The sequence below is a fragment of the Schistocerca serialis genome, chromosome 1 (genome assembly GCF_023864345.2).
Source record: "Schistocerca serialis cubense isolate TAMUIC-IGC-003099 chromosome 1, iqSchSeri2.2, whole genome shotgun sequence".
Lineage (NCBI taxonomy): Eukaryota > Metazoa > Arthropoda > Insecta > Orthoptera > Acrididae > Schistocerca > Schistocerca serialis.
Genome location: NC_064638.1, coordinates 822326776 through 822337280, shown reverse-complemented (window position 1 = coordinate 822337280; position 10505 = coordinate 822326776).

The window sequence follows — 10505 nt, the reverse complement described above, 5'->3', positions numbered from 1 at the left end:
GAGAGAGAGAATGTGAGAGACAAAGAGTGGAACCTCTTCGAAATGTTGTGCTCAAATTTGTACACATGATGATTTTATTGTATTAATGCTCTGCAAAAATATTCATAGACACAATTTGTTGTTTGTGGTTTAGCTTCTATATTCAACCTCTGCCCACTTGGAATAATTCGTTAGCAAGATGATTTTACACTGGATGGGAGTTAACTCCAAGAAAATTGAGCAGGTGTTACCTATAGTCACTCACAGGAATGTACCAGTGGGAGTAAATCGGTAGGGAAGGAATCAAAGTGAATCTAAAAGAAGAAAAACCGAGTTTTGCATTACGTGTATCCTTAGTTTCAGTTGCAAGTGTATAGAGCTTTTGTCGTTTCAGTTGTCTTATGGCAGTCTTGTGCACATTAGAGGACAGAATGGCATAAGCAGAGCTCATGGTAAAGACAAATGTATGTCTCAATGATCAATACCAATTACACTGCTGATCTTTGTTTCAAATATACAATTCAGCCTTCTGGAGGACTGCTGTGTAAGGAGAGGGAGTTTGTAGAGAGTGTGGAGACTAATGCAATAATTTCAGATTCTCAGAAACAGGTTTTATAACGAACAAGAAACTAACTCATTGTGTAGGAAAAGGCCGTGCACTTGTGCCCTACTGTGGCTAAGTTATGGGAGGTTGTGCTTAAATCAGCAGCACCAGAATTTACAAATGGTAACCACAGTTTCAGTGTCATACATGGAAACAGGAAACATTAGGAAAAATAGCAACTGAGTTCTGTTATTTACGTATACAAATGTGCCAGCAGCCAAGGTCCGGGCTCATGTTTATGGGGAGCATTTAAGTTTCGCGTGGTTTGTCTGTGTAAATGCAGGGCAGATTTCTTTGTAAAAGACAGAGCCTCTTTACTCCTCCCTTGCATGTACAGCCCGACCATCGGTTCACTGTCTCACGATTTTGTGTTTTGGTCGATGGTACACTAAACTGTAGTTTTCAAATTTCACCAACGTCGGTAGAAACTTTGTATGTGCTATAAACGTGCTATATTTAGCTTATATTTATTTTCGCATAAGAGGGCCCCACTGTGGAATAGAGACAACGTGATAATTTATTCACCAGAACAACTGAAAGTCTCTTAACAAATTATTCAGCAGATATTTGGCTACAAACGTTATAGGAACACAGTTAGCAACGAAATTAGAGTGCTTGGAAACAAAAACGTACTCTGAGATTGTAGGGTGACATACACCACCAGGGATTCAGCCTTAGGAGTTGGCAAGACTTTCTTTCTCGCACTGCTTGGGTTCGTACATTAGCAATATCATTTCATCAGGCAAGGTGAGTAGTTACATTATGTGACATGGCTGACAATGCAAAGCTGAGGTAGCGAAGGATCTCCTACCCGTGTACAATCCTGGATGCTGTAAAACTGTTATAAAAGAAAGTTGTTTATTTTAAACACGGGAATCATTTGTTCTTGTACTGCTTGCGATGGGTTTACAGCGCCACACAACACGTATTTTAATACAGTGGAGAAAAATTTGCAGAAATAATATACTTTGCTGCTGTCTGTTACTATACCTCTTCCGACGGGGGTGGGGGGATAGGTAATAGCAAGTTAAATGGTGAGTAACTGTCGATAACAGTACCTGTTAACTTTCCACTCCCACGACACCTTTTCATTTCTTTAAAATACTTATATTTCTAAAAGACGGATTCCGTCCTCGTACAAAACAGCAAATACCTCCTGTGTAAAAATTCCTTGAGTTTATCTATGTTCTGTGCAAAACGCAAAATTTCCCTTCAAGATTTTCTCCGGTTCCGCTGCGGATCTCTGCAGGCAACTGTTATCAACTGCTCTTCTGCGCCGTTCCTCGTATCGTTCTTAGGGCCCGACCCCATTACATAGTAACGGCATCTTTCAGCAACCTATGCCCCTGCAGATACATATCAAAGAAAAAATAATAATTTGGGAATTTAATAATATTTTATGATATTCACTCGTTTTGGGAATCTTATAATATTTTAGGATATTCGATCGTAAAACAACCACATTACGTTACAAAATACGCTGGAGGAAAGAGAAAGAAACCAAAAATTTAGGTTCCTAATTGTCAATTTATATCGCTACGCACAGCGGATGGGAATAATAACTTAGAAGAATCAAATGGGTTGGAAAGCTGTATGGACACGTTTTAAAGGCTGTAAACTCCCCATTACATTTGTTTCTATGTGAAATTTAGCTCAACTTTACCTCCCATTCTGTAATAGTCTACGTATTACCAAAATTATGTCACGAGAACCCGTCATTCAACTTAAACTCGTATGCTAACCTCTGACTAAACACAACCTAATTTGAGCTGAACTGTAACTGATCTGAATTCAACTTGTATTTATATTAAATGTGCAACTGAAGTGAAACATTTATCGCGCCCCAATCAAAATTTCCACCTATGTCGCTTCTTAACAACGTTGTTGTAGATTTCTCGTAAGCATAACAGCAAACAGAAAGCAGGCAGCGGTAAAGCAGCATTTCTGTTTCCAAACATACACGCCTGGAAATTGAAATAAGAACACCGTAAATTCATTGTCCCAGGAAGGGGAAACTTTATTGACACATTCCTGGGGTCAGATACATCACATGATCACACTGACAGAACCACAGGCACATAGACACAGGCAACAGAGCATGCACAATGTCGGCACTAGTACAGTGTATATCCACCTTTCGCAGCAATGCAGGCTGCTATTCTCCCATGGAGACGAGCGTAGAGATGCTGGATGTAGTCCTGTGGAACGGCTTGCCATGCCATTTCCACCTGGCGCCTCAGTTGGACCAGCGTTCGTGCTGGACGTGCAGACCGCGTGAGACGACGCTTCATCCAGTCCCAAACATGCTCAATGGGGGACAGATCCGGAGATCTTGCTGGCCAGGGTAGTTGACTTACACCTTCTAGAGCACGTTGGGTGGCACGGGATACATGCGGACGTGCATTGTCCTGTTGGAACAGCAAGTTCCCTTGCCGGTCTAGGAATGGTAGAACGATGGGTTCGATGACGGTTTGGATGTACCGTGCACTATTCAGTGTCCCCTCGACGATCACCAGTGGTGTACGGCCAGTGTAGGAGATCGCTCCCCACACCATGATGCCGGGTGTTGACCCTGTGTGCCTCGGTCGTATGCAGTCCTGATTGTGGCGCTCACCTGCACGGCGCCAAACACGCATACGACCATCATTGGCATCAAGGCAGAAGCGACTCTCATCGCTGAAGACGACACGTCTCCATTCGTCCCTCCATTCACGCCTGTCGCGACACCACTGGAGGCGGGCTGCACGATGTTGGGGCGTGAGCGGAAGACGGCCTAACCGTGTGCGGGACCGTAGCCCAGCTTCATGGAGACGGTTGCGAATGGTCCTCGCCGATACCCCAGGAGCAACAGTGTCCATAATTTGCTGGGAAGTGGCGGTGCGGTCCCCTACGGCACTGCGTAGGATCCTACGGTCTTGGCGTGCATCCGTGCGTCGCTGCGGTCCGGTCCCTGGTCGACGGGCACGTGCACCTTCCGCCGACCACTGGCGGCAACATCGATGTACTGTGGAGACCTCACGCCCCACGTGTTGAGCAATTCGGCGGTACGTCCACCCGGCCTCCCGCATGCCCACTATACGCCCTCGCTCAAAGTCCGTCAACTGCACATACGGTTCACGTCCACGCTGTCGCGGCATGCTACCAGTGTTACAGACTGCGATGGAGCTCCGTAAGCCACGGCAAACTGGCTGACACTGACGGCGGCGGTGCACAAATGCTGCGCAGCTAGCGTCATTCGACGGCCAACACCGCGGTTCCTGGTGTGTCCGCTGTGCCGTGCGTGTGATCATTGCTTGTACAGCCCTCTCGCAGTGTCCGGAGCAAGTATGGTGGGTCTGACACACCGGTGTCAATTTGTTCTTTTTCCATTTCCAGGAGTGTATATTCAAACTGTTGCATGTGGTAATGCGTAATGACAAACACTGGGTTGTGGAGAGTAGCTATTCCTACGAAATAATATTCCAAGAGAACGTTTTTTGGATGAAGTATGTATTCAAAAAGACAGAGTAAAACTTCGAGTGATCTTCACACACAACATTGGCCTGAACAATACTATGGTTGACATAGTGAACAATGATTTATGAAGGGCACAATCTTAACAGAGAATTTCTATAAAAACCAAACAGTTTAACCAATTAATATGTTAATGCTTGACTCAGGGAAGTGGGGTGGCGTTTCTCTCAGCTCTGAACAAGCTAACTAGCTGACAATAATTATTCTGACAAACTACGTGCGCAGTGTGTTACGCGTCGACTGGCGGGACTCTCAAGATCTAACTCAAAACGACAAAGGATCGTACTGTACCAACGTCGCGATGCCGCTGGTGTATGGCTTCCTGCCGCGCAAAATTGCTTGAGCGTACCAATCGACCACTACAGCAAGAATTAGGTACAAGTTTTGTATTGACACTCGATGTTATGACTGTGGATCGCTATCCGATCGCAGAATATTCCAGTAGTAGTCGAGCGCCTGGCAAACAGTTGAAGCCTAGCTTCTACAGTAGTTGCACTCTTAGACAGTAAATTGAGCACAGATCAACCCTTTAGTGAATAGCAACTGCAAGGATAATAAACACTGACGAGACTGCAGATTCAAATGCTAGATAATAACATACGGCATTTTCACTATACGCAAAATTCGAGGTCGTACATACACCGAAAATCCAAATGACAACGACAATCGCTATCTGTCAGCAATGACGAGACTAGCAGTATACAGCGACAACACACGTTATCTCCCTGTCCTCCAAAACAAGACACCGATATTATTTCAGTACGATATCTGTTTATATTATGTCAAGCTAAATCGTAATTCCAGTTTGCAATTGTCCAAGCAACTTCCTTCCAACGCAGAACAAAACTATCTCTGGAACCGCCACGTAATCTTTTAGTAACTTTTAACATTCATCTCAGATATGAACTGAATGCAATGACCGATTCCTATTAAACTCCTATTTCGACAACATTTATACCGGAATAAAGATAACTGTAGCGATAATTCTTTTTCTTTATGTGTAGTCTAACGTTGCTACGTTAATAATGATACGTAATGTATTCTACAGGTTAACCACTATACCTTTGTGAGTACGATCGTTGACTTTTCGTAACAACTTCAAATAACTTCAATTCTGGTTTTTCACTCATTTAGAACTTTTCTTACGTAAATGTAATCTTTTTAGCTTTTATTAGTATCGGACTCGTGTAGTTTGCGTCTACCAACGTAATTAAGTGATTTTCACAGAAACCAAAACATCCTAATACCAACTCGAGATCATGTTACAGAAGAAGCTGGTAATATTCCTGAAACTTAAATCTTTGCTTTCGTCGTTTCGTAAGAGTTTCTACTGATCCACTTTTACGTAACAGTAGTGTTTTCAGAGATTATTCATCACTCAGTTTCAACCAAAATAAGTTTCCCTTGCAGTTTGAATTTAAATATCCTTAAAACACGTCACTCTTAGAGTGACACTTAGACTTGCAATTACAACACAATGAAAAGTATGCGGTCTGCAGATATAATAGCTAAGTCTCAGGATAAAATTAAAACCATATGGTCAGTCGTAAAGGAAGTGGCTGGTCTGCAGAGACAGGTCGAGAATATAGAATCAGTGCGTAGTGGGAATGTCCGTGTTACTGATAAGTCGCATATATGTACCGTATTTAATAATCACTTTCTGAATATAGCAGGTGAACTAAATGGAAACCTAGTCCCAACAGGGAATCACATAGCGCTCTTAGAAAAATGTGTTCCGAGACTGTTACCTGAAATGCTCCTCCATGATGCTGACAAGAGGGAGATTGTGTTAGTAATTAAATCACTAAAGACCAAGAACTCTCATGGATATGACGGGGTATCTAGCAGAATACTGAAGTATTGTTCTATGTGTGTTAGCCCAGTACTTAGCCATATCTGTAACTTTTCATTTAGGAGTGGTCGGTTTCCTGACCGATTAAAGTACTCGGTAGTGAAGCCACTTTATAAAAAGGTACACAGGGATAATGTTGACAATTTTAGACCTACTTCTATGCCATCGGTGTTTGCTAAAGCTATCGAGAAGGTTGTATATACAAGGTTACTGGAGCACTTAAATTCACGTAATTCGCTGTCAAATGTACAGTTTGGTTTTAGAAATGGTTTAACAACTGAAAATGCTATATTCTCTTCTCTCTGTGAGGTTTTGGACGGATTAAATAAAAGGTTGCGAACGCTAGGTGTTTTCTTTGATTTAACGAAGGATTTTGACTGTGTTGACCACAAAATATTATTGCAGAAGTTCGACCATTATGGAGTAAGGGGAGTAGCTTACAACTGGTTCGCCTCTTACTTTAAGAACAGAAAGCAGAAGGTAATTCTCCGCAATATTGAGAGTGGTAGTGATGTTCAGTCCCAATGGGGCACTGTTAAGTGGGGCGTTCCCCAAGGGTCGGTGCTGGAGCCACTGCTGTTTCTTATTTATCTAAATGATATGCCTTCTAGTATTACAGATGATTCAAAAATATTTCTGTTTGCTGATGACACCAGCTTCGGAGTGAAGGATCTTATGTGTAATATTGAAACAGTAACAAATAATGTAGTTCATAAAATAAGTTCATGGCTTGTGGAAAATAATTTGATGCTAAATCACAGTAAGACTCAGTTTTTACAGTTTCTAACTCACAATTCAACAAGAACCGATATTTTGATCAGACAGAATGGGCATATTATAAGCGACACGGAACAGTTCAAGTTCCTAGGCGTTCGGATAGATAGTAAGCTGTTGTGGAAAGCCCATGTCCAGGATCTTGTTCAGGAACTAAATGCTGCTTTCTTTACCATTAGATCAGTATCTGAAATAAGTGACAGTTCAACACGAAAAGTAGTCTACTTCGCATATTTTCATACGCTTATGTCGTACGGTATTATTTTTTGGGCTAATTCTTCCGATTCAAAAAGGGTATTTTTGGCTCAAAAACGGGCTGTTCGAGCTATATGTGGTGTAAGTTCGAGAACCTCTTGTCGACCCCTATTCACTAGTCTGGGAATTCTGACATTGCCCTCGCAGTATATATTTTCTTTAATGTCGTTTGTTGTTAGCAACATTAGCCTATTCCCAAGAGTTAGCAGCTTTCACTCAGTTAATAATAGGCAGAAATCAAATCTGCATGTGGAATGCACTTCCTTGACTCTTGTGCAGAAAGGAGTGCAGTATTCTGCTGCATCCATTTTCAATAAGCTACCACAAGAACTCAAAAATGTTAGCAGTAGCCCAAACTCTTTTAAGTCTAAACTGAAGAGTTTCCTCATGGCTCACTCCTTCTATTCTGTCGTGGAGCTCCTGGAAGAGCTAAAAAATTAAGCAAATTCCAGTGTGACATTGTTGATTTTCTTTATTTAAACTTACGACTTGTCGCCTGAATATGTTTTTTACATTTCATTTTATCTGTTTCTACTATCGCGTTATAATTTCATGTATTGACTCGTTCCATGACCATGGAGACTTCTCCTTAATTTGGTCCCACGGAACAATAAATAAATAAAAATACATACACGCAACAGCTACTAAGTAACCACACGTAAAGATTTCTTTTGACACAATAAAACTTGTCTTTATTTGGGCTAGGTATCTCAATACAAGTTCAGATTTAGTAAGTGATCGAGTGCCAGCAAAGACTACACTCCCTCCACCCCCCCCCCCCCACACACACACACGCACACAGAAACGGAAATTCAAGAACAAATAAAAATGTAAAAAAAAAAGAACCTAGACGCCACCGCTTCTTTTGCTTTAACCTTAATTACCAATTCAAACAAAAGTCAGCCTCTACAGGTGTTAGCACAACGAGACCCGCCAAAGTTCCCTAAATTAAATCAGGCCACTCGTCACTTCTACTAACCAAGTTTTCTGTTTAGTTACGTGTTGCTTGTAAATGGTTTCTTTCTATTTCCGTCGCTTACCAACTCAACCTACTGGTGCGATCTGTCATATCAAGGTAAAAAGGTTCGAATATATATGAGCCAAGTCTAGATTCGCTGTACGATCGTGGCATCCAAACAAAAACCAAAAATGTGCTTCAGGCTTTCCCTTCTCGATACACACCAGTCACTACCAAACCACTCCCAAAAACAGCCAGCAACCCAATTACCTCTGGGCGAGCCGCAACCACTAATCATACAACACGGACAGGGTATCGGGTTCTACCGATTTCCTGAAAATCATCAAATGCAGATCTCTCTCTCTCTCTAACACGGCTCACGCTGTATCTATCACAGCAAAATAACCACTCCCGAACTGTCCACAGAAAGACAGCTAACTGACCGCCCAAAAACGCAATTTCGCCTAATCATTGTCTAATCCACGACTACTTTAAAATCCCGGAACCTAGATATATTCCGTAGAGTGGCCTTGGAAGGAAAAGTACAGTCGCAGCTACGTCGTCAACAGGGTCATAAACGACAAAGTTGTCACACTGTCTCCGTAAACTGCACACAATACTACAACTGCTTCACCAGCCGTACTCCTTCACCTCTCCCAAGCCTTAAACACCAGTTACGGTACCTCTACACAACACGCAGTGGGTCGGCACTACATCCGACCTAGACCTACCTCGAGATTTAACTTTATCAGTAAGAGGTCCACTGGGGAACTAACTATTTTTCTGATGTCATACAACGGGAACCATTTACATGAACAAAGCTCAGCCCCACGCCAACTTTTGACAGTTAAATTTTTATTCCTCTTGGCCTTCGGGTTACGTCGATAGCGGCCGGCTGCGTCGCGTCGCTGACGCAGCGTCTCTGGAATCAGCGACGGCGAGTTGTTGCATCGCTGAAGCCACGCGCGTTCACCGCGTCTGCGGTGCGGTCGGATCATCTAGAACATGTTTTATCGCCTTTTAATACACCAAAAAAATATGATTACTGCATTCGTCAGGTGTTATTGGCCGTTTACCAGATCGGATTCTCAGTAATTGTAAAGGCGAACGAAATCCATGCTTTTGACACAGCCCAAGTGCTACAGTTTTCCTCAAACGTATTCTCTTCAAAAGTAATGACATTATTTGAATTATACAGGGTGTTACAGAAAGGTACGGCCAAACTTTCAGGAAACATTCCTCACCCACAAATAAAGAAAATATGTTATGTGGACATGTGTCCGGAAACGCTTACTTTCCATGTTAGAGCTCATTTTATTACTTCTCTTCAAATCACATTAATCATGGAAGGGAAGCGCACAGCAACAGAACGTACCAGCGTGACTTCAAACACTTTGTTACAGGAAATGTTCAAAATGTCCTCCGTTAGCGAGGATGCATGCATCCACCCTCCGTCGCATGGAATCCCTGATGCGCTGATGCGGCCTGGAGAATGGCGCATTGTATCATAGGCGTCCACAATACGAGCGCGAAGAGTCTCTACATTCGGTACCGGGGTTGCGTAGACAAGAGCTTTCAAATGCCCCCATAAATGAAAGTCAAGAGGGTTGAGGTCAGGAGAGCGTGGAGGCCATGGAATTGGTCCGCCTCTACCAATCCATCGGTCACCGAATCTGTTGTTGAGAAGCGTAGGAACATTTCGACTGAAATGTGCAGGAGCTCCATCGTGCACGAACCACATGTTGCGTCGTACTTGTAAAGGCACATGTTCTAGCAGCACAGGTAGAGTATCCCGTATGAAATCATGATAACGGGTTCCATTGAGCGTAGGTGGAAGAACATGGGGCCCAATCAAGACATCACCAACAATGCCTGCCCAAACGTTCACAGAAAATCTGTGTTGATGACGTGATTTGACAATTGCGTGCGGATTCTCGTCAGCCCACACATGTTGAATGTGAAAATTTACAATTTGATCACGTTGGAATGAAGCCTCATCCGTAAAGAGAACATTTGCACTGAAATGAGGATTGACACATTGTTGGATGAACCATTCGCAGAAGTGTACACGTGGAGGCCAATCAGCTGCTGATAGTGCCTGCACACGCTGTACATGGTACGGAAACAACTGGTTCTCCCGTAGCACTCTTCATACAGTGACGTGGTCAACGTTACCTTGTACAGCAGCAACTTCTCTGACGCTGACATAAGGGTTATCGTCAACTGCGCGAAGAATTGCCTCGTCCGTTGCAGGTGTCCCCGTCGTTCTAGGTCTTCCCCAGTCGCGAGTCATAGGCTGGAATGTTCCGTGCACCCTAAGACGCCGATAAATTGCTTCGAACGTCTTCCTGTCGGGACACCTTCGTTCTGGAAATCTGTCTCGATACAAACGTACTGCGCCACGGCTATCGCCCCGCGCTAATCCATACATTAAATGGGCATCTGCCAACTCCGCACTTGTAAACATTGCACTGACTGCAAAACCGCATTCGTGATGAACACTAACCTGTTGATCCTACGTACTGATGTGCTTGATGCTAGTACTGTAGAGCAATGAGTCGCATGTCAAC